Below are 22,143 nucleotides of genomic sequence, written 5' to 3'. Positions count from 1 at the left end.
AGATTTTGAGGTGACCGAGTGAAGTGACCCACTAACGTATTCCAGAAAGCACTTTGCTAGAGAGTACAGTTGTTAGTCCATTCCAGAGAATATGCCCATGTTTTTTAAAAATTTTTATTTATTTAATTTTAGAGAGAGGGGAAGGGAGGGAGAAAGAGAAGGAGATAGACACCAGTGTGAGAGGGAAACACCAATCGGTTGCCTCTCGTACATGCCGCGACTGGACACCAAACCTGCAACCTAGGTATGTGCCCTGACCGGGAATCGAACCAGCACTGTTTCATTTTGTGGGATGATGCTCCAACCAACTGAGCCACCGCAGTCAGGGCAACATACCTGCATCATACAAGGGACCTCAAGCCTCCTCCCCTCCTCGCAGGGAGCTTAGAAGACTCACTCCTCGGCACAGTACTGTGAATCCTACCTGGGCGCTCGGTGTCCCTTCTCATTTCCAGATCAATTCATGACAAGGACAAACTAACACAAAACAAACAAGTGTAACGCAGCAGTCACTCGGTTGTGTAGTAAATCATTTCCAGCTCTGAAAACATGTACGTGCTTCTTTAAAACGCATGGGACTCAACTGCCCCTTTGACAACAGTGCAGGAAGGACCGAGGTGAACGTAGCCCTTCCACATCTGAGTGCGAACTTGACCAAGGGGAAGGCTGTCAACCACGTGAGCCCTCTCCTTGGAAATGCATCTTCCCTTCCCTTGGGGGCTGATTCCTCCGACCACACCGAGGAGTTCATCATTTGCCATTGGCAACAAAACAAATGCAGCCGCTTTCACGCTGACATGTAGTATCTACGGCTTCTGTGGGTTTTTCAAAGGGAATAGATTCAAGCTCTATCAAGCTGAAGGCTTAGGAAATAATAATCACAGATCCTTCTCTTTAAAACCATTTGTCCTCCTGCTCCTGATTTTCATCAATTCTCTGTAATTTTCACCCACTCTGTCTCGGGATCATGAGTTATCATTGGTTGCCACCGGAAGCCTCCAGGGCCATTTGTCTCGTTGAAACATGGGCCGGCCGCGTAGCTGTGAATAACCATTCACTCTGCAATGTATCATACGTTCTCTCAAGTTCTCTCCCCTCTTAAGGACGACAGAATGCCGTCCTGGAGCTGACGAGGCCAGAAATTAATTGTTTCCCGGCGGTCGGAAAAGTGCCGTTGGTTGTTTTAACGTGTTCAGCTTTGGAATTTGCACCAGGTTGCAGGCACTTCCAGAAAACTAAAAAGTTAAACTGCGCCCTGTGTATGGATAAGAATCGCTTTGAGGCAGGTGAAGCCAAGCACCGACCTGGAAGCATCATCAGAGTAAAAAAATCTCCCAGATGGAGCATGTGTATGCGCTCCCTCACCTTTTATTTTATTTTATTTTATTTTTTTACTTGCCTAGATCTACTTTGGCTGAGAATGGGTTTATTTGAAAGACAGCTCTGCTGATTTCATAAAGGTACAATATGTGTTTCTGATCAGCTACCAATGTTATGTTTAAAGGATACTATACCAGAATTTTTTAATTTTTAAAAGGTTTTAATTATTTGTTTTTTTAAGATTTTTTAAATTTATTTTTTATTTTTTAAATTATTTTTCAAGTGCAGTTTTCTGTCTATTACTCCCATCCCATCCCACCCCCGTGCTCCCCCCTCCCTCCCATTTCCACCCTTCTCAGTTGTTGTCCATGTCTCCTTTATATATGTTCCTCTAAATCCCTCCCCTATTTCCCCTGAAATTCCCTTCCCTCTTCCCTCTGGTCACTTTTTATTTATTTATCTTTAGAGGGGAAAGGAAGGAAAGAAGTATCAATGTGTGTTGCCTCTCGTGAGTCCCCTGCTGGGAACTGGCCTGCAACCCAGGCATGTGCCCTGACTGGGAATCGAACCATGATCATGTCCTTCGCAGGCTTGTGCTCAATCCACTGAGCTACGCCAGCCAGGGCTAATTATTTGTTTTTACAGAGATGGGAAGGGAGGGAGAAAGAGAGGGGGAGAAACAGCAATGTGTGCTTGCCTCTCCAGTGCCCCCTACTAGGGACCTGGCCCTCAACCCAGGCATGTGCCCTGACTGGGAATCGAACAGGCGACCCTTTGGTTCACAGGCCGGCACTCAATCCACTGAGCCACACCAGCCAGGGCGATATACCAGAATTTTTAACACACATGTAAAATGGCGTTCCTTTATTTCAATACGTGATGGCATTTCCAATTTCAATAATAATACTCTTATTGATAATGGAGTGGAGATGCTAGCCAAGCTTGAGGTTCATTGTAGGATTTTGATAGTGCAACCGACACTCACCAAATACAGTGTTTTCTTCTAGTTCATTGATTCTTCTTGGAAAATAGCATTCTGAAAGGGAAAGCGCTTGTAAAATTACGTTTAAAGGCCTTCTGGACATCGGTGTAATTTTTCTGAAGGCGCCAGTTGGGCGAGTTACATGCAAACACATCAGAGACATATGGATCGGAGATTCCTTAAAGAACACATGGGCTTGAGCATTAAGAGAGCCAGTGATTGGCAAAACCAGTCTCGGGTTTTGCCAAACACAAAATATTTGAAAAGCGGTGTGATGTATTTCCAGCAACACGGATGACTGGGCAACAATACTGCCTGCGAAACACGCTACCAAATCGGTGGTCAGCAAGTCTCATTCCAACGCGCAGTCCCGACGGGGGCTGGATCTGTGAGAGTCAACTGCTAGGTAAAAATGTAATACATCTCCTGGCCAATAATATGAACCACCAACAGTATTACTGGGCCATAATGATCCATTAGATGAGCTAAGTTCCTGGATATTTAAAATGAGGAAGCTCATTTTAAATTGTTGAAGTTAGCAAATTATTTAAATGATCAATAATGAATAATTCTGTCAGTTTAATAATTAGCGATGAACAATAAAATGTTACTAATGATTATTTATATTACACAGGTTAAAATATAAAGTTATTTAGGCTGTTTACACTCTTAAAACTGCATAGCAAAATTATTGCAGTGACTGTCTAACAAGAACTGTTTGGAGATTGTCCTTTCGATGGGGTTCCATTGTTCAGCCCCATCCGTGAAAAACGCCAGAGGATGCCACACCAGGTCGCCATCACTGGGCTCAGAAAGGGAGATGAGTTCATAAATGCCTTGCAAATATCAGTGCTAATATCATGATAGATTTCCCCCTAGATCCCGCCTGCTGTTTTTATGTGCAGATAAAACTATATGACACGTATCTCCAACTTGGCTGGTAATCTCAATTCTGGTCCTTAGTCTCTACAGATGTGATAGTCACAGTTCTCTCTCTCTCTGTCTCTCTCTCTCTCACACACACACACAGACAACTTCGTTTCCTGTCTTTAGAGTCCGTGTTGGCATATCAGTGGAACAGTGGCTGCAGCCATTTCTAATATACACGAAATGAGTTGAAGCAAATACTCTTCCACCCAGCAGTCACATGACTCCTGTATTACTGCAGCCTTTATTTCTGAAAAAAAAAAGACAGATGAAAGCGTGATCCACAGAGAATTTTTTAACATCTCACATGTGAATTATTCCGGCGTGGCGATGGACCCATTGGAGGCCGCTCTTCCCATCTGAAACCTCCGATCTCTAACAAAGTTCTCACCCGTGGTGGCTAACCGACAGTTTTTAAAAGAGAGGAAAATAAGAGAGTGAAAATGACATCTTGGAATTTTTTGCATTCACTCGATCGGGAGCCAGGCGATTCAGGTGGGATTGCGTTGAATGCACAAAAGAATGGCCGAATGAGGCTCACAGGAGCGCGTTTTTGAAAATGTGTGTCAGCGCATTGAAAACCTTCCAGGGGAAGGTAGGGGGTTCTCAGCCTCTTTCAGACCATGACCCGACATTCAGGCTCACACAAGCAGCCCTCTTCAGATGTGCCGAAGAGTCCTTTGTTCTCCCTGCTCCTCCAAAGTCCTGCTCACAGAAGCCTACAGTGAGACACGGAGGATGTCATGGGAATTAGCACAAAGGTTATGGGTGCTCCCGGCACATGACGAGGTCCTCGCTGCAAGTGACAGAACAAATCCATTTCAACAGGAGGGAGGTCAGCGCCTGGGAATGGGTTTCAGCCCCGAGACACCCCTGGGCCCTGAAACGCCGCCGCCCCAGGACCCTGAGAATGTCCATGGCAGGGCCACCAATTGCCTGGCTCTGGTCTGTGTGACAGTCCCCCAGCATGCGTTTAATTGCTGCTTGAGAAACCCTTTGCAGGTGGTGACAGAAGCGTGTGGGATGATCCCCATTGCCCTGCGTTCAGTGTCTTGATGTTCTGAACATAAGCAGGCTTGGGCCCTGGGAAAGGCTGCTGTTGGCTGTAAACCTGCAGGCCACAGAGGCAGTCAGGCACACGGTTAGGCTTTCTGCCTTCATTCATTCATGCATCCACCCATCTACCCGTCCATTCATTCATCATTCATTCACCCATGCCTTCTATCATTCTCCCACTCACTCATTCATTCAGTCTCTCAGTCATCGAATCCACTCATCATTCCTTCCTTCCATCATTCATTCATTCATCCCTCCACCCATGCATGTATCCATCCACCCATCCATTCATTCATCCCACCATTCTTTCACCCATCCATTCATCATTCATTCCATCATTCTTTCTTTCTTGCATCCATTCATCCATTTGGCTTGCCAGATAAAGTTTCTCCTGAAAATTAAGTCGAGGACCTGCCAGTCTTAGGACTTCATGGTCAGAGGTCGGGGCTCGGGCTATAGGAGTGTGAGGTCAAGTGCAAACGCTTTTCCTGGAGATCTGACTACACCTAAGATCATTCCAGGCTGCATCTCCAGAGCGCTGGTCTGCAACCTGATCATTTTCTCTCCCTGATGTTAGCAGAGTTTGTGGAGGTGTGAAAAGCAGGCCATCCTCCAAACCAGAGCTGGTGGTGCAGAAAGCCAGTGTCGTTGTCCTTCCTTCCGTTCATATGTTGAAAGCAAGCCTTTGCTTGGTGGCTACAACAGTTTCATTTTTCATCCAGTTTATTATTATACTCAGGATTTCCCTCTTCCTTTTGTTTCATAACAGAAATATATCTTCTATCTCCTCTAAGATTGGAGCTAGAAACTCCTCATAGTTGGGATATGGCTGGAAAGAGAACCTTTTTGATCTTAAAAATTTTACACTCAGGTCATGACCCCACAGAGCAGCCTGCGAAAGGAGGCCCCTGGCACTGGGAGGAAGGCGCAAAAAACAGCCTTAAAAATGCCTTTTATGTGCACTTCCTAGCAGCGTGGGCTGTTTGCGCTCCTCCGTATTCAGGAATCTCCCTTCTGAATCTTTCTGTAATTTGAACGGGCAGTGCAGAATTCAGATTCGGTCTATCACTGTGCCAACACATCAGGCCAGAAAGACCGCCGCTCAGCTGGTGATTATATTGTACATCGGTTTTAGTTCTAAAGTCACCAGGAGGCCTGAAAGGTTGCAGTCTGGAGGACCACGTGAATGGCCAGCTGTTCTGATACTCACTCCTCATCACTTAGTTTGACAGCCATTTTCTGAGTAAATCAGTAGTAAGGATTCCCTGCCATTTACCTAAAAGAGAAGTCTTACTTAAAGTATAGAAACACAGAAATGTACCTGTTAGGAGTGAAGCAGTTTGGTGAGAGCCGATACTGAAGGGTCACCCCTTCTATTTCTCCGTGCTTTTCTGGATCCCATAGCAGGCGAGACAAGCTTTGCTCGAGCTCCCTTCTGGTTTTTTCACATTCGCTGCATTCTGAAATCTTAGGTACATATCGCGTCTTCCTTTCTTGAAATAAATATATTGAGCATGGAAATATCACGTCTGTTCATCACAGCACTCGGACCAAAGTTTTGTTCTCCAAGCATGAACCTCGGGGCATGAAGAAATCCCCGGACCTGCATGCCCCTCAATAGGTGAATAGGTAAAGTATATATATATATATATATATATATATATATATATATATATATGCGTGTGTGTGTATACACACACAATGTGTATATATTTGTGTGTGTATGTGTATCTATATATATTATATAGACACAATGTATGTGTATGAATAGATACACAGTTCATGTATATATGTATATATATACATATATACATACACTATGTGTGTATATATGTATATATCCACAATGCAATGTTACTAGGCCATAAAAAAGAATGAAATTTGACCATCTGGGCCAACGTGGTTAGACCTAGAGGGTATACTATGGTAAGGTAAATACGTCAGGAAGAGACAAATGCTGTATGATTTCAACTCAAGAGGAATAAAAAGGCAAATAAACAAGACAGAAGCAGACCCATAGAGATGGAACAGAAGCCGATGGTTGCCAAAGGGGAGGGGAGAAGAGATGGATGAAAAATAAGTAAATAAAGGAGGTGTTGGGCCAGACGTGCCTCTGAAATTACAAGTCAAGCAGCGTGAACTCAGGACTCCTGCATTTTGGACTAAATGTCCAGTGAGCCACTGTGACATTGAACTCACAGAGACACTGTGAGCCACCGCGAAATTATTTGTCACCAGTATTTCCCCGTGAGGGGTCTCACACAGGGACAGATTTTTTTCAGCCCTTTTGAGCACCTATTTGGGGGACTGAGTGAAGGTCTCCATAAGCATCGTTATTGTCTATTTGTTTATCAGTGCGAACTTTTACACCTGGACCAAACTGGTGGCTTGTTAACTGACTTCAGTGTGTGTGGCTTTTATTGGGTTTGGGGAGGGTCAGGAGGTCGCAGTTTCTCTTCTGTTTACGTTGTCGGGGTTTGAAAATTAATGTTAATATGACACACGGATCTTCTAAGTCATTCAGTTTTCTAATGTCTTTCTTCATGGTTATTTTCTAATTGTATTTATCTGGAGCCAATATAGATTTATGCAATTATAAGTGAGAGATTATATCATGCTGACTCTTTGAATATATTGACATACTCTTCATACAGATCTGATTTAAGATGATGTTCGGCAGTAAAAATTCCAGGAAAAGTTAAGCACGTTAGAGAATCTTTCTTTCCCCTCTGTGGATAGCAAAAAAAGGATGTTATTATTCAACTCTCTTCTTTTTTCTTCCTTGTCTGTGACTTCCTGTTAAATATGCGCCCGCAAACACGGTCCTCCTGGCTGCGGGGAGGAAGTTTCCATGATGTATCAGAAAACCAATCCGTGGGGTGTCCCTGTCCCCTTGGGGACTATCGGGACATCAAATCACCCAGGGCCAACTGGTTTGTTTATCTGTGCCCGCCGCCCCACGCCCAGTTTGGGATTTGAGAAGCTCTGGACCAGTCCTGAGGATTCTCCAGGCTGCTTCCGCTAGGGAGCCCAGACATGTCAAAATCTGCGTCACCTCAATTGTCACAGCACGCCGTGCTACACGCCACACCACCTGTGATGCTTGGCGGCCCCCCAAACCCATAAATGCTCCTTCTTGATGCATAGCATCTCTCCAATTAAAGCTCTCTTCACTAAGCCTGATCATTCTCAGACAGAAATATCGATTAATTCGCCTATCATTGGTGCCTAGAAGCATCTCTTGATGAGAATTATGATAACCTCTGAACTCTGCTCTTTTGCTCTCTCCCTTTTTGGTTAAGTGTTCCAGGGGCACATCCCCCGAGATAGACCCTCCGGTTCTTTATCGTTGGCCTGGGAATGCACGGAAGACCAGCTCAGAGCCTCATTTCAGTGGCGAGGGGGGTGGGGCCAGTGAGTAAAAAGGTCACCTCTACGCAATGCTTTCTGCTTGTTTGACAGGGTCCCACTAATCAACCCAACACTATTGGGGCTGGGGGGGTGGGGGGGCGTCGTGCAATTGTCCATCAAACACTCACTGAGGAGAAATACTATTAAGAAACCACAGACTGAACTTCCAGGCTAACGGTCATTTCAGCTGCATAATTCTGTATGTCAATGAGTACATTACTTACAGTCTCCCCCCAAATCACTGCCAGTTGTCAGACAGAGCCCTAGCTGAGCGTGGAGGGGCTAGAGGCCCAGGCTGTTACAACAGCGCGGAATCCACGCCCGGGACCTGACCCTGCTGTCTGCCGCCCTCGTTTCACCGCCTTCAAATGCGGTCACAGGTGGCTGTGAGGGAGTTTACCAAGAGATTAAAAATTTTGTTGAGAGCACGCACACACTTCCTCGAAGATAAATGCACACCAGAGAAAATCCTAACAGCTTTTAATTTCCATGCTTTTCAGTTTTATTGTTGTAAATGCAACTGTTCGTAGGACTAATGACCCGGGCTGGCTCTGCTGAGCCAATTAGCCCAGTAGGCAGTTGGATCCGACTCCTGACTCCTATTCCATTTACACCGTGTGCAAGCCTGGGATCCGACTAGATTGAATTGCACCGGCGAGCCGCGGGGCCTTCCAGGCCCTGCATCTCAGAGCACTTTATACAACAATGAAATCAACGGTAATAGGCTAGATGCGCGGTGATGGCTGCGCACCAGCACGCACGGCCAGAGCCGCTCGGTGACTAACAGTCAAGCGACAGCTCCCTGCGTGGTTTCACATGCCCCGCCATGGCAGAATTACGCGGGAGGAACCCTTTCAGAAGCGTGTGCATGCCTCCCTGTGAGTGCATTACCATCCTGTTTATTCGGAGAGGGTGGGGTCGGTGAGGAGAGGAAAACAAGCCGTTTAGGATGGAGAGCAGGAGCATCTGGACTTGGGGGCGCGCACGGGGCATGCTGAGAAGCTTCCATGCGCTCCCGAACGCCAGAGCGCCTCTCCGCCGACCCGCAACTAAACACGCAATTGTGGTAACGAGTCGCCTGGCGTGCGGAGCTCTTGGATGGCCCCAGTTTATGCCACACTGTGGGCCGATGCACGAGGCAGGGAACGGCTGTCAAAGAGCCTGCCTGTGGCTCCAGGCCACTTCCTTCAGGACATGCGCTGTGTTAGTCTTACCGTCTCCGCCGTTCCGAACTGAGCACCAGACATGTTAAGTAAAGTATCAACCTAACAGCCTCAGCAAACCCCGAGCAAGCAGGACCCGTCACCATAATCCGTAGGAAACTGGAGATTTGAGGTATTTGCGTATTTTTCTCAGGGCACCTGGCGCTAGAGTGGGAGCCCAGATCTTCCTCAGTCAGCGATTTTCCATTTTGTTCAAGAAGCGATGCACATCAACTAAACCAAAATTCTGTGGCACACCAAAAAACATGTCTATTTTTGCCAATCTAACCAAAAAATAGATATAATTTTGACTCATTCACACTGGACAGCTTTTGTTGTGTTGGCTATTGTCTTTTTTTTTTTTGAAATTGACAGTCTAGGGAAAAAGAAGTCAGTGCCTACGTAGTCAGGTGCTGCATGTTTGAAAAATTCTTGCACCACAGCGATGAAAAACCACTGATCTAAATCCATCATATTCTCTTACTAGTATGTCGCACAGCTTCTCCAAGAAGTAGACCATAATTTAAAATTTGGCTGGTCTTTAGGGCCAGAGCCCTCACAAACCTTGCAAGATTATTTTTGCACTAACGTCCGTACGTGCCTAACTTCATTTTTTAAAAAGATTGAGTGTGTCTGCCCTGAACATAGTGTCAAAGAATGACCCATTAAGTCACGGTCAAATACAGGGTCCAGCAGAAGTACCGCCTGCTTGAGTGTGCTCAGGTGGGGTTACAGTGTGGGTGTCGTAATTTACAGTTTTAATTTGAACATTTCACCTACAATGCTGTACGGTGTGCTTGTGTGTGCTATTGTTGTGTTACAGAATGACACGCTGATGAGTTTGTAGTGAGAGCTTTTGAAATAAAAAGGGGCGTGATTTGTGCCAGACCCTGTATATACTGACTGCTCATGTATTCTTAAAAAAATAATTACACAGTCTAGCATTGAGGGGAAAGATCTTGTTTGGAAATTAAAGTTCAATGATCAGTTTGGAATTAATCCGGTTGGAAGAAGTCACTAAGTTTGCAGTTTATTATAGTTTCCGGTAGGTAGCGGGGCCATCCGGGCAAATGAATGAACAGTGGGGACGCTAATTCTGCGTGTGCCCATCCGTGAATCTCAGGGGAGAATTCACCTAATGCTCTGAGCTAAACCACGGACAGTGCAACCACTTTCAAAGTAATAAGCAGAAGGCAACCGAAGCGATTTGTTTTCACCCTGTCTTGTAGGGGAACAAGTGTTGGGAGTTGCGCCTGTCCCTGACTCAGGGGCACCTAAGATGAGACTTTTTTTCTCTTTGCTGATCTGTCATTTGAAGTTTCACGTGGAGACAGTTCTCCAGGGTCATGACCACAGCCTGAAGTCTGTGCCGGGTGCACAGCAAGGAATAATGCGTCGGTACTCATTTCAGTAAAACTCAGGGGCAAGTGCCGTTCCAAGCTGCACTTTCCACACCAGTCAAGTGCATGGCAGAAAAGTGCATTGTAAATAAATGCAAGAGTTATCACCATTACATCCCCAAAGGCATGGGATCTTGCGATTTGAATTGGGCTTGCACATTTTCACAACCACCTTCTCCAGTTTCCGGCTAAATTGCATGATAGACAAAAATACATAAAACGTACTTGAATTTTAATGTGCGGTCATGTGCCCTACAAAGGTATGTTTGCGGCTTGATCTCTATGCTTTCGTTTCTGTCTCCCAGACTTAACACAGTCTTAGAAGCTACATGATAGGTATAAAAAAGAAGAAGAAGAAGAAAAATGAAACAAGCTCTCTAGCAAGAGCTCTGGTAAAAAATTTAAATAGTGAATATATTGCAGTTAATCCTCAAGGTCCACTGCTCCTTCACAATGGCCTTAGAAATTAAACTGAAAACATCAACATAAAAAATGCTTGTTTAAAGGCATTATGACAATTTTGAGCATCCACAATTTAACTATATATGTATTTTTTAGTTTCCAAAACAAAGACATGTAGAATAACACGAGACCCGAAGAAAGCTGAGCAAATTGTCCCGTGTTCACAGAAGCCGAGGAATTCAATAGCAAAAACAATATCAGTGACGGAAGGGCCACCATATACGTCGTGGAGTCTGGCTCGGAGCCGAACCCGTGTCTCAGCCACTCTGAAGAGCGAGCGTTTTACTTTTCACAGATGAAGAGACTGGGTACAGAGAGGCAAAACACCTTTGCCCAGGCCATGGGTCTCATAAGTTGAGGAGAAAGAATTTGTCTTGCTCATTCCAAACCCACGTTCTCTGTTCATTAATCCCATCCTCAAAACAGGCCTCCTGGATATCTGAAAACTAATCAGATCCTCTCTCTCTTTGAAAAAGCAAATGAATACAATGTATGGTCCAGGGGTCCTGGTTAATGCTGTTGCTGTCTTCCCAGCTCCAGAGCAGGAACGCCGATACACTGTGGCTTTTCGCCACACAGGATGTGTCGATGGGGCCGTGCTGGCTAATGCCTAGGCACGTAGGCACCGGCTTCAGATCCTCTTAACTTAACTGTTGGTCCTACCACTTTCTCGCTGTGCCACGTTGGGCTGCTATCTTGGCCTCTCTGTGCTTGAGGCACTGTATCTGCAAAACGGACGGCATAATTGTTTTTACCCTATAGGATTATTACACAGATTGGATAAGTTGAACGCCTATACACACAGTAAATACTCAGTAAATGCAGATAAAATTATGAAGGAAACAGTAGTGGCGCCAGCAGGGGTAGACAAGCCTACAATATCTCTCTTAGATGTTTTCTTCCTCTCTTTTTTTAAATCCTCGCCCAAGGATATGTTTATTGATTTTAGAGAGGATGGAGGGAGAGAGAGAGAGAAACATCAGTGTAACAGAGAAATATTGATTGGTTGCCTCCTGCAAGAGCCCGGACTGGGAATCGAACCCACAACTCTCTGGTGTACAGGACGACATGCCAACCAACTGAGCCACTAGCCTGGGCAGATATTTTTCTTTCTTGATGTAGAACCCTGGTGACTTTGCCAAGTGGATGGAGACAGGTTTTTTGTTTGTTTGTTTTTAGTACTTTAACTATTGTCAACCAGCTATGTGAGACAGGGCGTATAAATTTGCTCTTTTTAGGCACCAAGGTATGAACTGACATATCATCTCGATCAGGGCAGTGATGGCACCTTGGGGCCTCGATATGACCATTTCTACCGCCAGGTGAGCCGATTATTTGAGAGAATTCCAGTCACCTGATTTTCCCCTAGCACAGTTTCACAAACAGAGCATGTGCGATTTTTAGGGAAATGCTAACCCTCTTCCAGAAAGCAGGCACGTTAAGGACACATATTATAATTATGTGCCATGGCCCCATTTAGTCATTAAGAGAATGAGACATGATAGGGATTCTCGAAGCTAAATTACTAAATAATAGGACACCTTTTTTTGTATAGGTAACTCGCGATTCAAGTACAAACAACAATGGCATTTTAAACGCTCATTTTAAGAAATTGCTTTATGAAAGAACTACAGTTTCTCGTACATTTGGCGCCTCCACGGTGGCGGTGACCTCATATGGATTCTGGAATGTGTCCATTACCCACGGGGCCTTTGCGGGGCGTGGGGTACAGATTCCAGGATCCTAACTACTGTGGGGAAGTCCGGGTGTGGGCTTCCAGCTGGCACGGCAGAGGTGGTTTTAACTGAGAAAAATAAAGCGATTAGGCAGCCAGCCATTCAGGATAGCCAAGCAGCTTCCACCCTACCCTCAAAATTCAACCCCCAGCAGTTTAGAACAACCCTCCCTCCCAAGCCATCTTTTCTTTATGAATGTCAGTTGCCTTTCCAGACTTTGGGAAACATCACTTGTTTAGTCTGGAATTTTGAAGGCGATTTTATGTGGCTCTTAATTAAAACCCCGAGTCGGTCAGGACCACAAAGGAGAAGAGTTAAGAACAGAAACCGATCTGATTGCCTTGAAGTGCAGCGCATGCTGAAATTTGCGCGGTGCTCAATTCTACAATCTTAGCAAAGGAGACGGGGTGTGCAGGAGGTAGTCATGGCGGAAAATCCTTCAAACTCATCCATCGTTTTGACTTGGAGGCTCCCACCCACCTTCCCGGGGACAAGGGCCCCTGGCTCCTCTTTGACCTTCCCACCCGTGGGCATCGTTTTAAGGAGCCCTCCCTTCAGAATCAGTCTTTGGCTCTTCCACTGCTGAATTTACCTACCTTTATTCTAGAGACATGATAATAGCTGTATTTTATCTTAGCCCACGCTGCTGTGAAATCAAGCATCTGGCCCGCTGCAAGAAGGCATCGGTGCCATTTTGTTCTATAACTTAGAAGGGGCTGAACTCTGTGGCGAAGGAATTCAATTCTCACAGGGCTTTTAGCTGGGGCTGGCTTTCTGAGAAGGCATCGCCCTCAACATTCTGCCTGATGTTCCACCCGAACCTCTGTCTTTGCCAGATGAAGTCAGGGCAGCTCAAAAAGCAGTGTTACCAAAATAAAGACTCCGGCCTATGGGGGGACCCTGATCTTCCTGTGCCAGTCAGGAATTTCGAAGTGGATCTGCTCGGTCAATTTCCTCTGTAATTTTTATTGGCTGCGCCCGCAGCTCTCTGCCCACAGAAGCTCCCTTTGACGGTTCAGACACGCTGTCCTAACATTCCTCTCTGCCATCTTTTTTCCTTCTCCCGTCTTTCTTTCCCTGTTTCCTTCTCTTTTCTTTTCTCTCCTATGTCTCTTCATCACCAGCAGCCGTGACCCCTGCCCTCTCACATTGGCCGGGGGATGTGGTTTCTGCATACCTCACGGGGCTCCCGCAGAACTTGTCTCTCTTACCATCTCAAAGAAATGCCCACGTGTGGATAGATCACACGTAACAATAGTGACAGCTCTAGAAGCTTCCATGGACAGACCATCGGGATGCCAAGGATGGAACGCACCCGAGGAGGCAATTTCCACCCCCACCCCCACCTGCAATGCTGAATCAGATCGTTTCCATTCACACCTCAACCACCTGCCCATATGTCCCTTTCAGAAACTTCCTGCTCCATTTTGGGACGTGACTCACTGCTTGTGGGGGTTGGCATTTATGGGCCCTGCTGAAAGGAAGGGAGGTGTTCTTGTGGCTTGCTCCTTTTAAAATCGCAGACTTTCAAAAGTGATAGAATTCTCCAGAACTCCACGTGCAGGGAACAGACTTCTCACCCCACACCGCTGAGCATAGCGGCGGGCGCACTGCCTGGCGCAATGCCTCTGAGCGCCAGCAGGGACCTCGGGGACTCCAGGCCACTTCCCACTCCGCGGCCAGCCTGCTGGGCGACCTGGTGGGAGGGGCATTTCATCCCATTCCGCCCAGGCCAGCATCCGGAAAGGGAGGGATTCTGTCCATTCTACTGAAGACAAATATTGATCTTCTGAGTCGAGCCCTCCATTTCTTTGGGCGCTGGACTTTGGTTGCATCATTCAAGCCCTAACGGAAGCCACTCCCCCAAGCCACAGGAATAAACCTAATACAGCCCATAGGAATCTGTATACTTAATTTTTTTAAACTTTTTTTTTTACGTATTGATTTGTGGGGGAAGAGAGAAAGAGACATCACTTTGCTGGTCCACGTCTCAATGCATTCATCAGTTGATTCTCGTACTTGCCCCCGCGCGGGGATTGAACCCGCGAACTTGGTGTATTGGAATGATGTTCTAACCCACTGAGACACCCAGCCAGAGCTACATACTAACGTTACCTTCGTTTCAGGCATTCGACATAATGACTAGACATTTACTTAACAAAGTGGACACCCCGTATGGCTAATACCCATCCGACCCCATGCACCGTTATGAAAATGTTATTGACAATATTCCCTATGTTGCATGTTCCTTTAAAAATCAGAGTTTCCTTAATGGTTATTTATTATATAGCTGAGCAAGGTAGGTGTGATGAGAACTTTCGAAGTAGATGTAGTGTTTATTAAAAGGTAGCATTCGAATTACCACGTAATGAGAATTGAGGTGAGAAAACGTGAGGGGCCGTTCTCCATATTTTTCTCTGTTTCTTTAACGGAAAACAGAAGGAGCAAGAAACTCACAAATAAATTATGTTCCTTTTCCAGAATTCCCATCCTCTTGATGATAAGGGAGGGGGGTTGCCATTCATCATGAGAACAGATCAGTTGCTATCTCGTTTCCATTTCCGATATCCCAAATGCGGTAGTCAGTGGGGTGGGTGGGTTTCCAGTTCTTCCAGGAGAGGATACGGTCCTTTTGGGGCGGGTGGGGACGAGAAAAAAAGCCACATTTGTCCAAACACGCGATCCTACATCTCGCCACTCCCCGGCTCTGCCGCAAACTCCATTACTGCTTCCTCAAAGGGTTAATGGCACCCCATCTGGGAGGACAATTCATTCTCCTGCTAAACGCGATGACAAATAACCATTATTCTTTCCAAGCGCACTGATAATCGGGACAGCTTAAACATTTTCACTGGTATAAGTGAACCCATTAATCCTCTTGGATTTCATGATAAGTGGCGACGGTGAAATAATGACCGTGTCATTGAAGGCAAGAAAAAATGTTCACAATTAAAACAAGTTAGCCATTATCTTCCCGGGTACTGAATCGCTTTCACATTTCATTAGCAATATTGTAAATGATATGTACCTTATTAAAAAGCTCTTATTATCCAAGAAACCTAATTAGTCAAAAATTCTCCGTCGCCACTACGATTTTCTAATGATGTAAGTGCTGCCGTGGATATTGGGATGGGGAGAATGTTGCTGTTTATCCCCAAAAGCTTCACAATATGGGACTGTTACTCCAGAAATATCATAGCACAGAGGTATAGCTCAGGGTTGTTGTTTCTTTATATAATGATGTTTTCTTTTAAGTAACCCACCTGGCTACTACAGCACAAAATATAAAATCTCTCCTTAGCTAACAGCCTCTTTAAGTCAAACATGAAGCTTTTTGCCAAAAGATTATAAAAAACCAAGAAAACAACAATTGCAATTTTACAGTGAGCTTTGGAGGTTTATTTTTCTCTCCTTCTGCTCAACCCTTAAGTTTCTTGTCAACAAAACTGCTGGACGGGCCCACGAGAATGGTTATGCCTAATTTCTCACAAGGAACGTCCAAGATCAAGTTCAAACCCAACAGCTTTATTCTCTAGGCCTGTAGAAAATGATAAAAATACCACCAATATTTTTGTGGAAAGGAGTATGAATACAAATACAGGTATCTGGATATCATCTACCTGTGTCTTAGAATGAAAGGGGCAGGCTCCGACAGATGAATTCTACATGCAAACACAATTTTTTTTCCCTTGGAAAATCCTACGAGAAAGAGGGAAATGTATGCGATCTGTGGGATCCTGACTGAGTATTAACACAACAGGCTAACACAGCTAACGCCAGCCGAAATGATGCACGCCAGGCACTTAGTAGAATCCACGACGTTGGTAAGTGCTCAATAAATGGTAGCTATTTAATAATCATTGACATATCAGGTTACTGCAGGAATATCTAATGGAACATGCGTGCGTGTATATATAGCTGTGCAACAGACAGAAATGGACTCCCCTCCACAGTCTGTGTGGTCGTCGAAAGGACAGAAGACAGAGGGCTTCCTTCTGCGCTGGGATCCCGCGCTTGTGAGTAGCAGCTATCGCTCGCTTTTTAAGAGTTTGTAAAAATTGGGTTCAGATATTTTTAAAAATTACGTACTCGTATCTATATTTCGAATTCTGGACAAACCGGAACCATGGAAAGAAATAGCACGAAGACTGGAACGTCCTCAAGGAATGGGGAGAAGGGGACAGAGGGGGAAAGCAGGCATATTGGGGTCTGCAGGGCAACCCACCTGTGTCCGCTGTCCCTGGGTACCGTCCCCCCGACACACACACCTTAGCCAATTTAAAGTCACAGGCTGCTAGACGTAGTGCATTCTTCAACAGGGAATTTAAGTCAGGTTTGGTACGCGAATGTGTGTCTGCCCATCCGTGTAGGCGTTGCCGATGACCTCACCCATGGGCACACACAAAGGGCGTTTGTTAAATGTGTTTCCTCGGCCCTGACCAGGTAGCTCAGTTGGTTAGAGCATTATTCCAATATACTCAGGTTGCAGGTTCAATCCCAGGTCAGGGCGCCTCAAAGAATCAACCAATGAATTCATCAATAAGTGGAACAACATCGATCTCTTTCTCCCTCTCCCTCTCTTTAAAATCGATTAAAAATGAATAATAATAATAATAATAATAATAATAAACATGCTCTTCACCTCTGTAACCTCCTCCATCTGGCTACTTTCTACTCTGCCTCCACAGCCGCACCCAAGCATCGCCTCCGCTCTGAGACATTCCCCGCTTCCCCCAGTTGAAATCTGCCCTGGGTTCGCCCGTCCTCTCCTTCATCAGCTGTCTTCCATGAACACATAAGCTACCCTGACCTAACCCCTGGACACCCTCATGCTGTGTGTCCTCGGGTCCTGCAGGGACCTCTGTCCACTCAACAGACATTTATTGAATGGACAGATTAAGAAGGATAAAGCCATCTGAATTTTTAAATCTCAAGCTGGACCATGAGATTGCTTGATTAATCCACATATCTGTGTAAAATACCTCCCAAACCTATGGTATTAAACCAGGGCTAGTTCCGTACTTAGTGAAAGTCCTTCGCTGAAAAGAATGGATTATGTAAAGTCAGACCTGACCTGGCTTCACGTGGCCATGTGTTCGTGATGGACTGACTTCACCCTCTCGTAGGCAGTGCAGCCCGTTCCTGACCTGGCCAGGCTCCCAATGCACCGTTCTGTGCTCCGGGGACCCATGCTGAAGTCAGCAGAGTCTAAAAAGTCCACGCACGTGAACAAGGGCTGGAGAGGAAACAGGCTTGTCTGTGGTAGCAGCAACCGGCCATTTCCCCGATGTCCACAGTCCCCATGAAATCATTTTCCTTAAATACGTCTCCTGATGTCCCCGCTCTGAGGCCACACAGAAGCCCGGGCACAAATCGTGCTAAAGGCTTCATCCCTGGAGAATCCCTCCAGCGTCCCACCAAGAACGCTTCCCCTTCCCTTCCTGCAGGGGGCCTGGCATGACCGCCCCCTGGAGCCATGCCTCTCAGTGCCCCCGGGGCAGTCCAGGTGATGCCGGGTGTTTCCTCCAGCTCCCACAGCCTCGGTCCCCCCCAGGGGCAAAGAGTCGGTCCTGGAAAACCACGTGCAGGCTGCAAGTCCCACTCACACTAATCGTCCTGGACCTGCCACAGCCGGGCTGACTTATACATCGGGGGCTGGCCCACCTGTCTGCGGACCTGAGCAGAAGCACATCATTCCTGTTCTCTCTCGATCCCCGTGAATTCAGACAAAATGGGCTTTGGGTTACCCTTTTCAATTTTGATCACTGTCGGGGAATTCATAATTCCTAATGTCAGTGCATTGATTTAGAAATGGCAACGCGATTCCACACCCCAGACCCCCTGTGTACCGCTCATAACTACTCGAGGAGAGATTCCATTGATAAGGAGCTCAAGGTCATCGTCCAGTGTCACGTGGCTGGTCAGGGTGAAACTTCAATGCGAACTCAGCGCCTTGGGCTCCACTCCTGGTTGTATTAGTACTGGGCACTTTCTCCCACTTTTCGGACAGACGTCAAGGTCAAAGCTACCAAAGAACAGTGAAGGACACTCACGCAGGAACTTGTCTCCACTGAATCACTTACGTTGGAAATATCCGCCATGATTTATTAATACGTCTGCTTTTGACATAAAGAAATTGTCCTTTTTGCTTATCTGATTACGGGCTTACCGGAACTATCAATTCGTCTGCGTAGCTGAAATCTTAACATTCTGGCACGAGAGTGGGCATGGACTTTAAGATCTTCCTGCCCAGCCCAGGTCAGATTAGGAGCTCAGAGGAGAAGCACACATTCGGCATCGCCGATTAACCAGTAAGGTCCCACCAGGGTGGGGGTGCAGTCAACAAAATATTTGTACTGATGGACTCCACGCGAAAGAACCACAATCTGCTCTCTGGGAAACGCAACGGCAACGTCAAGAGTGCCGTGTCCGTGCAGAAATGCCCCAGGGGAAGATTTGGGAGTTTTGTACCTGACCCCCTTGTCAGGCCTGAATGATGATCCGTTCCGTTGACCTTTGTTACCTGGAGGGTAGACTGCACGGGTCATGCCACAGCCACGCAGTGACAGCCAGTGCTTCGAGAAAGGACGTGGGACAGTATAGCCCCCGTGCTGTGCCTTGTCAACCAGCGTGTCACTCCAGGCCGGGTGAATGGGAACTAGGGTCACCACCTGGCCTCGCCCTGGAGTCCCAGGGTTCCCCGAGCCTGCCTGAGGTCATTACTCCCGAGGTGACCGCCTTGCCACTAAGGAGAGGGTACAGGCGAGTGGGGCCTGTCATGTTCCATCTTCGCCCCAGGCCTCAGCCTGTGTCTGCAGGTGTTTCTCTGTATTGAATCTCCCTGGGGAACCCTTGGCTGCACCGCAAAAGCCGGCTGAAGTGAAAGTGATTTGATTTGGATCCTATTACAGGTACTTTACCTCTTCTATTTCCGTGATAATAGCAGATTGGAGTCGATTATTGTACTGGGAGGGGAGTTAATGGGATGTCGAGAAACACTGGGAACACGGGAAAGAGGGGCAGATAAGAAGCGGAGTGCACAGGGAGTCTCGGCCCCGAGCGCTGTTCTGCGAAGCGCCCTGGGTCACCTCCCTCACCGGCGCTGCTTAAGGGAGAGTGAGCGTTTTGGGGATTCAGCTTATTTTCCACCATCTCCTCCTGCCTCCTAATTCTCTGCCCTTCCTCCCCAGGACTCCCCAGCCAAGCTGTCTGCCCGTCTGTCTGTCTGTCTGCCCGTCTGTCTGTCTGTCCCCCCAGGGTCTGCGTGAACCCAGGGCCTGGAGAGTTCCAGTCCTTTCCCCAGGTGGGCAGAGGGTACCGGCCTGATGCAATTCGCCAGCAATGGTTAGAGAAGCCACAAAGCAATCGGGGCTTATTTGAAAAGAACTGCTTTGTGCTCACTCACAAAAGAGAGGGAAACGTCGGAGAAATCCCCAAGGACTTCTGCTGGGTAGCCAGGCAGTATTGGTGCTGGTCAGCCCACCTTCGCTCTGGGCTCCCAGCCATGAGTCTGGCATCGAAAGGAAGCCGCTGTCGATTAGAAAAACCTGATACAACAAACAAGTCCCTTCTAATAGAATGCAAGGAGAGCACTGGACCAGCTGCAGTCTGAATGTGTCAAAATAACATGATGAGGCCGGCTGGTTGATGTCTTGCATTGGACTGACATCTGTCCCTGTTTATCCCTGCATATGCATTGTAACACCCTGTCACGATTGTCCTCATGACCTCAGGATGAAAATATCTGGTCTTGCACTTGAATTCTGCTTCTGAGGAGGACTGCCCTTGTAATCCTGCTTTCTGAACGAGCCCCCCTAATAAGCCACGTTGTGCATTCGAGACAAGATCTTCGGTTCTCTGCAGTCGTGTACAATGGATACACAGACCCTCCCTTCACGGGGTGAGAGAGCAGCGTGGACCCAGAGACACTTTTTCACTTTGCTTTTTTTTTCTGGCGTAACTTTGAAGTATGATGTCCATCCAGAGGAGTACACTCTTCACTCAGGTGTATAACCCGAAAGTACCCGGATGGAGAAACAGCGGTCTCTGGAATTCCAGATACCATATTTGTAGTGACCGAAGTCGGGCTGTGTCCTGGGGGCAGATGGCATAGGTTACTTTGCTCTATTTCTGAACACCAGCGGAATCGCGCGTTACCCGTCCTCTTGGGTCTCTCTGCCTTCACTGGCATTACGTCTGTGGGATTCACACGTATCGTTGCATTGTCTGTTTTCCTTGCTTACCGTGTGCTTGTGTCAATGTGCTGCCATATATTCACCCCTTCTGATACCTTGGGCACGGGGGTGGCACCCCGAGGTGAGAACTGAGAATTTACGAAAACATCACTAACGCTCGTGAAACGGACTACTGCATAAAATACCACCCAATAATAAAAATCTAAGTAGATTATAATGTTTTTTCATAATAATAGCTTTCCCTCTCTTTCTAGAGGGAACATGTAAATGGCAGGGTGCTCCATTTCTTTCAAATCCTACACGTCGCTATTTGCAGAGCTAGATGGCTCCACCTGTGTGTATAGATGTGTGGTTTCATCACTGTCATATTTCCTAACCCCGTCATTTCTATGAAAAAGTGTCCAGGTGACATCAAGATGTTGCTCTGATGGGATCAGCTTTTAATCTTTTCCACGGCCAGGGGTGAACGGGGAATTTTGTTGTATCATGGAGTGGATGCCTATACCTATGTTAATGAGTGTGATATCGAGTTGCTTGACTTTGCTGGGTGGGATATCCTTGAAGGGGGAGAGTGTAAGGGGGACCAGCTAGGTGCTCACTAACCTTTATCCTCTCCATCCCCCTGGGGACACGGGGAGACTATGTTTTCCAGTCTCCCTTGTGGCTGGGCTGGGTCACATAGCTGGGTTCTGGCCAGTGAAGTTAGAAAACAGTGATATGTCCCACTTCTTCCTCCCAGCGAAGTCACGATTATAACATGGGTTGACCGTGACTTTTAAGCCAGACCCAGTGACTAGTCAGAGATGCTCGCACCCATCCTTAGGGAGCTCCAGGTCCTATGCAGAGAGACACGCCCTTAGCTCTATACACAGCCCATTGGCCAGGGCTATAGTGACCCAATGATAGAGAGACCCACTTTGGAGAAGTAAAGATTTACAGGGGGAAATAAAATCCCATCTGAAGATGAATTCAGCAGGTAAAAATGGAGAAGATTTCAGGCAGAGAAATGGAGGCGTGAAACATTTATTATAGTCTGGGTAGTTTGAGATGAAGCCAACTTAGGGAGCTTGGAGGGCTAATGATTAGGCTATCTTCTCTTCATTTGAAATTCACCTTCTGCTCTGTGAAGGTGGCCAGGCCAGTTCACTTGTCCTTTGTCAGCCAGCTTCCTGTTAGATTGTAATATTGGACCACCACAGGGAGACAAGGAGGCAGCAGAAGAGTGGAGGACCTGCCTCCTTTCTCTTCTTGTCTGGGTCACCGCCCCTCCCCACGCCAGTGATCCTTCACTGTGAGAGAGCCATTCCATCCAAGCCTCAGCTACTTTCTGCACCCCACGACCAGGCATTCTCCATGGAGCCAGCCCCAGTGGCCCAGCATCCTCTTCTCGGAACACTACGTTCCTCGTCTGTTGGGCCTTCTTTCTTTCCTCATTAGAGCCCGTCCCATTTT

Source organism: Sturnira hondurensis, unplaced genomic scaffold (assembly GCF_014824575.4).
Source record: "Sturnira hondurensis isolate 20B ecotype Veracruz unplaced genomic scaffold, ASM1482457v3 Scaffold0007865, whole genome shotgun sequence".
Classification (NCBI taxonomy): Eukaryota; Metazoa; Chordata; class Mammalia; order Chiroptera; family Phyllostomidae; genus Sturnira; species Sturnira hondurensis.
This window is presented reverse-complemented; position numbering follows the sequence as displayed.